At 41.4% G+C, this 6,000-nt stretch overlaps 9 pseudogenes; all 9 read right to left on the reverse strand.

Moving 5' to 3' along the window:
* Positions 1-4,266: 4,266 nt before the first annotated feature.
* On the reverse strand, positions 4,267-4,385 carry LOC142668837 (5S ribosomal RNA; annotated as a pseudogene).
* A 67-nt stretch (positions 4,386-4,452) lies between these two features.
* LOC142667997 (5S ribosomal RNA) lies at positions 4,453-4,571 on the reverse strand (annotated as a pseudogene).
* A 67-nt stretch (positions 4,572-4,638) lies between these two features.
* LOC142668982 (5S ribosomal RNA) lies at positions 4,639-4,757 on the reverse strand (annotated as a pseudogene).
* A 67-nt stretch (positions 4,758-4,824) lies between these two features.
* LOC142668945 (5S ribosomal RNA) lies at positions 4,825-4,943 on the reverse strand (annotated as a pseudogene).
* A 67-nt stretch (positions 4,944-5,010) lies between these two features.
* Positions 5,011-5,129, reverse strand: LOC142667803 (5S ribosomal RNA; annotated as a pseudogene).
* Positions 5,130-5,196: 67 nt separating this feature from the next.
* Positions 5,197-5,315, reverse strand: LOC142668580 (5S ribosomal RNA; annotated as a pseudogene).
* A 67-nt stretch (positions 5,316-5,382) lies between these two features.
* Positions 5,383-5,501, reverse strand: LOC142668073 (5S ribosomal RNA; annotated as a pseudogene).
* A 67-nt stretch (positions 5,502-5,568) lies between these two features.
* LOC142668333 (5S ribosomal RNA) lies at positions 5,569-5,687 on the reverse strand (annotated as a pseudogene).
* Positions 5,688-5,754: 67 nt separating this feature from the next.
* On the reverse strand, positions 5,755-5,873 carry LOC142667732 (5S ribosomal RNA; annotated as a pseudogene).
* Between the last annotated feature and the right edge of the window lie 127 nt (positions 5,874-6,000).

Here is a 6,000-nt window from a genome sequence, read left to right on the forward strand (position 1 = left end):
CTGTGTCCCCGCTGATTAACCCCTTAAAAGCCGCGTTCTATAGAGATCGCGGCTTTTTAGGGGTTAAGCTGCCATCGCCGGCCTGCTACGCGATAGCGGCCGGCGATGGTGACTATGGCAACCGGACACCAAACAATGGCGTCCGGCTATGCCATAGACGGAAGCCTAGTGGGTCCTGACAACGTCAGGACCCACTATGCTTGCTGTCAGTGAGTAGCTGACAGTTCTAATACACTGCACTACGCATGTAGTGCAGTGTATTAGAATAGCGATCAGGGCCTCCTGCCCTCATGTCCCCTAGTGGGACAAAGTAATAAAGTAAAAAAAAAGTTAAAAAAAGATGTGTAAAAATAAGAAAATAAAAGTTTTAAAAGTAATAAAAGTAAAAGTCCCACTTTTTCCCTTATCAGGCCTTTATTATTAATAAAAATATATAAACAAACAAATAAAATATACATAATTGGTATCGCCGCGTCCGTAACGGCCTGAACTACAAAATTATTTTGTTATTTATCCCGCACGGTGAACGCCGTAAAAAAAAATATTAATAAACCGTACCACAATCACAATTGTTTGGTCACTTCACCTCCCAAAAAATGGAATAAAAAGAGATCAAAAAGTCGCATGTACCTAAAAATGGTACTGATGGAAAATACAGTTCGTTACGCAAAAAATAAGTCCTCGCACGGCTTTATTGATTGAAAAATAAAAACGTTATGGCTCTTAGAATAAGGTAACACAAAAAGTGAATGATTGTTTACAAAACGTATTTTATTGTGCAAACGCCATAAGACATAAAAAAAAACTATAAACATCTGGTATCGCCGTGATCGTATCGCCCCGCAGAATAAAGTTAATATATCATTTATAGCGCACGGTGAACGCTGTAAAAAAAAAAGTATACAAAAACAATAGTAGAATTGCTGTTTATTAGTCACCACGCCACCTAAAAATGGAATAAAAACTGATCAAAAAGCCGCATGCACCCCAAGAAAACTACAATGGATTCCTCAAGGGGTCTAGTTTCCAAATTGGGGTCACTTTTGGGGGGTTTCCAATGTTTTGGCACCACAAGACCTCTTCAAACCGGACATGGTGCCTAATAAAAAAGAGGGCTCAAAATCCGCTAGGTGCTCCTTTGCTTCGGAGGCCGGTGCTTCAGTCCATTACCGCCCGAGGGCAACATGTGGGATATTTCTCTAAACTGCAGAATCTGGGCAATAAGTATTGAGTTGCGTTTCTCTGATAAATCCTTTTGTGTTATAAAAAAAATTGTATAAAAAGAGTAAATTTCACCTCTACTTTGCTCTAAATTTCTGTGAAACACCTAAAGGGTTCATAAACTTTCTAAATGCTGTTGTGAATACTTTGAGGGGTCTAGTTTCTAAAATGGGGTGTTTGATAGGGGTTTCTAATATATGGGCCCCTCAAAGCAACTTCAGAAATGAACTGGAACCTAAAAAAATAAATAAATGAGGCAATACTTCGCTTCTTACATTATACTGATAATGAGCCGTGCCCACTCCGAGATGACCCCAGTTTTGACCGTTTGTATAAACGGAGACCCCTATTAGACCGTTCCAGTGCCCGGTTTTCCCAAGCATACACCCCCGAGAAGTGTTTTTCTATTGATGAGTCCCTGGTACATTTTAAAGGGAGGGTTCAATTCCGCGAGTACCTGCCGGGTAAGAGGGCAAGGTATGGCGTGAAGATGTATAAGCTGCGAGAGTGCATCAGGGTATACCTACAGGTTTAGGATATATGAAGGAAAGGCCACCCCCAAACCAGACTGCATCCTGGACTACAATAGGTACATGGGAGGGATGGACTTGTCAAATCAAGTCCTGAAGCCCTACAGCGCCATGCGGTGTGGTATAAGAAGCTGGCCGGGCACATCATACAGATGGCTTTGTACAATGCGTATGTGCTACGTCGATGTGCAGGCCAGAGGGGAACTTTCCTGGAATTTCAAGATCTAATCTTTAGGGACCAGGAAGGGGGGGCACCCAGTACTTCTGGAAGCGAGGCCACACGCATCGTACCAGGGCAACACTTTCCAGGAGAAGGTCCCCAAACCGGTGGAAAGGGAAAGAGTCAAAAGAGGTGCAGAGTCTGCTATAAGAGGGGGATAAGGAAGAACACAATATACCAATGTGACACGTGTCCCGAAAAACCAGGGCTCTGTATAAAAGATTGTTTTAAAATGTATCATACATCCCTTGATTTTTAATTTACCCTGATGCACTCCGCACAGCTTACCCCCCTCATCTTTCCCTTCTGAGCCCTGCCGTATGCCCAGGCAGCTGATAGCAGCCACATGTAGGGTATTGTCGTACCCAGGAGAACCCACATTACAATTTAAGGGGTGTATATCTCCGGTGGCGCATGCTGGGCACACTATATTGGACACTGAAATGGCATATACATATATAAAATTGCAAATCTCACACTGCACCATCTGCTGCGCATTATCTTTTACACAGTACCTGTGGGGTCAAAATGCTCACTACACCTCTAGATGAATGTCTTAAGAGGTGTAGTTTTTAAAATGGGGTCACTTCTCGGGGGTTTCAACTGTACTGGTACCTCAGGGGCTTCTGCACACATGACTTAGCACCAGAAAAGCTCCAGTAGGCCAAATGGTGGTCCTTTCCTTCTGAGCCCTCCCATGGGCCCAAAGGGCAGTTTATCACCACAAATGGGGTATTGCCGCACTAAGGACAAATTGGGCAACAAAATGGGGTATGTTGTTCCTTGTGAAAATAAGAAATTTTGATCAAAAATGACATCCTATTGGAAAAAATATCATTTTTTTCATTTCACAGCCCAATTCAAATAGGTGCTGTGAAAAAACTGTGCGGTCAAAATGATAACAAAAACCATAAATGAATTCCTTGAGGGGTGTAGTTTCCAAAATGGGGTCACTTCTGGTGGGTTTCCATTGCTTTGATACCTCTGGGGCTCTGCAAATGCGACATGGCACCCGAAAACCAATCCAGCAAAATCTGGACTCCAACAAACACATAGCGCTCCTTTCCTTCTGAGCCCTCCCATGGGCCCAAACGGCAGTTTATCACCACAAATGGGGGATTGCCGCACTAAGGACAAATTGGGCAACAAAATGGGGTATGTTGTTCCTTGTGAAAATAAGAAATTTTGATCAAAAATGACATCATATTGGAAAAAATATCATTTTTTTCATTTCACAGCCCAATTCAAATAGGTGCTGTGAAAAAACTGTGCGGTCAAAATGATAACAAAAACCATAAATGAATTCCTTGAGGGGTGTAATTTCCAAAATGGGGTCACTTCTGGTGGGTTTCCATTGTTTTGATACCTCAACGCCTCTTCAAACCTGGCATGCTGCCTAAAATATATTCTAATAAAAAAGAGGCCTCAAAATGCACTAGGTGCTTCTTTGCTTCTAGGGCTTGTGTTTTAGTCCACGAGCGCAATAGGGCCACATGTGGGACATTTCTAAAAACTGCAGAATCTGGACAATACATATTTAGTAGTGTTTCTCTGGTAAAACCTTCTCTGTTACTAAAAAAAAATTGAATAAAATTGAAATTCAGCAGAAAAAATGAAATTTGCAAATTTCATTTCCACTTTGCTTTAATTCCTGTGAAATGCCTGAAGGGTTAAAAAACTTTCTATATGCTGTTTTGAATACTTTGAGGGGTCTAGTTTTTAAAATGGGGTGTTTTATGGGGGTTTCTAATACATAGGCCCCTCAAATCCACTTCAGAACTGAACTGGCACCTTCAAAAAAAGGCTTTTGAAATTTTCTTAAGAATATGAGAAATTGCTGTTTATGTTCTAAACCTTGTAACGTCCAAGAAAAATAAAATAATGTTCAAAAAACGATGCCAATCTAAAGTAGACATATGGGAAATGTGAACTAGTAACTATTTTGGGTGGTATAACCGTCTGTTTTTCAAGCAGATGCATTTAAATTCTGAAAAATGCTATTTTTTGTAAATTTTCTCTAAATTTTGCAATTTTTCACAAATAAAGACTGAATATATCGACCAAATTTTACCACGAACATGAAGCCCAAAGTGTCACGAGAAAACAATCTCAGAATCGCTTGGATAGGTTTAAGCATTCCGACGTTATTACCACATAAAGTGAAATATGTCAGATTTGAAAAATGGGCTCTGAGCCTTAAGGCCCAAACTAGGCTGCGTCCTTAAGGGGTTAAATGCTTTAATCCATAGTCCTTTTTAATCGATTGTGAAACAAAATCTAAACGACATAATAAGAAGTCAACCGCACCACGGATTCCCAGACAGTCTCCCACACTGGTACTAGCGAGGCCTTAAGCTGTGTAACTTCTGCGATCTGACGAGAGCAGGCACACTCAGCTTAGAATGGCCATTGACATTAAAAGCCTTAATCCATAGTCCTATTTAATCTATTGTGAAACAAAATCTAAACAACATAATAAAAAGTCAACCGCACCACGGATTCCCAGACAGTCTCCCACACTGGTACTAGCGATGCCTTAAGCTGTGTAACTTCTGCGATCTGACGAGAGCAGGGACATTCAGCTTAGAATGGCCATTGACAATAAATGCTTTAATCCATAGTCCTTTTTAATCGATTGTGAAACAAAATCTAAACGACATAATAAAAATTCAACCGCACCACGGATTCCCAGACAGTCTCCCACACTGGTACTAGCGAGGCCTTAAGCTGTGTAACTTCTGCGATCTGACGAGAGCAGGCACATTCAGCTTAGAATGGCCATTGACATTAAATGCTTTAATCCATAGTCCTTTTTAATCGATTGTGAAACAAAATCTAAACGACATAATAAAAAGTCAACCACACCACGGATTCCCAGACAGTCTCCCACAGTGGTACTAGCGAGGCCTTAAGCTGTGTAACTTCTGCGATCTGACGAGAGCAGGCACATTCAGCTTAGAATGGCCATTGACATTAAATGCTTTAATCCATAGTCCTTTTTAATCGATTGTGAAACAAAATCTAAACGACATAATAAAAAGTCAACCACACCACGGATTCCCAGACAGTCTCCCAGACTGGTACTAGCGAGGCCTTAAGCTGTGTAACTTCTGCGATCTGACGAGAGCAGGGACATTCAGCTTAGAATGGCCATTGACATTAAATGCTTTAATCCATAGTCCTTTTTAATCGATTGTGAAACAAAATCTAAACGACATAATAAAAAGTCAACCGCACCACGGATTCCCAGACAGTCTCCCACACTGGTACTAGCGAGGCCTTAAGCTGTGTAACTTCTGCGATCTGACGAGAGCAGGCACATTCAGCTTAGAATGGCCATTGACATTAAAAGCCTTAATCCATAGTCCTATTTAATCTATTGTGAAACAAAATCTAAACAACATAATAAGAAGTCAACCGCACCACGGATTCCCAGACAGTCTCCCACACTCGTACTAGCGAGGCCTTAAGTTGTGTAACTTCTGCGATCTGACGAGAGCAGGCACATTCAGCTTAGAATGGCCATTGACATTAAATGCTTTAATCCATAGTCCTTTTTAATCGATTGTGAAACAAAATCTAAACGACATAATAAAAATTCAACCGCACCACGGATTCCCAGACAGTCTCCCACACTGGTACGAGCGAGGCCTTAAGCTGTGTAACTTCTGCGTTCTGACGAGAGCAGGCACATTCAGCTTAGAATGGCCATTGCCGTTAAATGCTTTAATCCATAGTCCTATTTAATCTATTGTGAAACAAAATCTAAACGACATAATAAAAAGTCAACCGCACCACGGATTCCCAGACAGTCTCCCACACTGGTACTAGCGAGGCCTTAAGCTGTGTAACTTCTGCGATCTGACGAAAGCAGGGACATTCAGCTTAGAATGGCCATTGACACTAAATGCTTTAATCCATAGTCCTTTTAATCGATTGTGAAACAAAATCTAAACGACATGATAAAAAGTCAACCGCGCCACGGATTCCCAGACAGTCTCCCACACTGGTACTAGCGAGGCCTTAGGC

The sequence above is a fragment of the Rhinoderma darwinii genome (genome assembly GCF_050947455.1).
Source record: "Rhinoderma darwinii isolate aRhiDar2 chromosome 1 unlocalized genomic scaffold, aRhiDar2.hap1 SUPER_1_unloc_11, whole genome shotgun sequence".
Classification (NCBI taxonomy): Eukaryota; Metazoa; Chordata; class Amphibia; order Anura; family Rhinodermatidae; genus Rhinoderma; species Rhinoderma darwinii.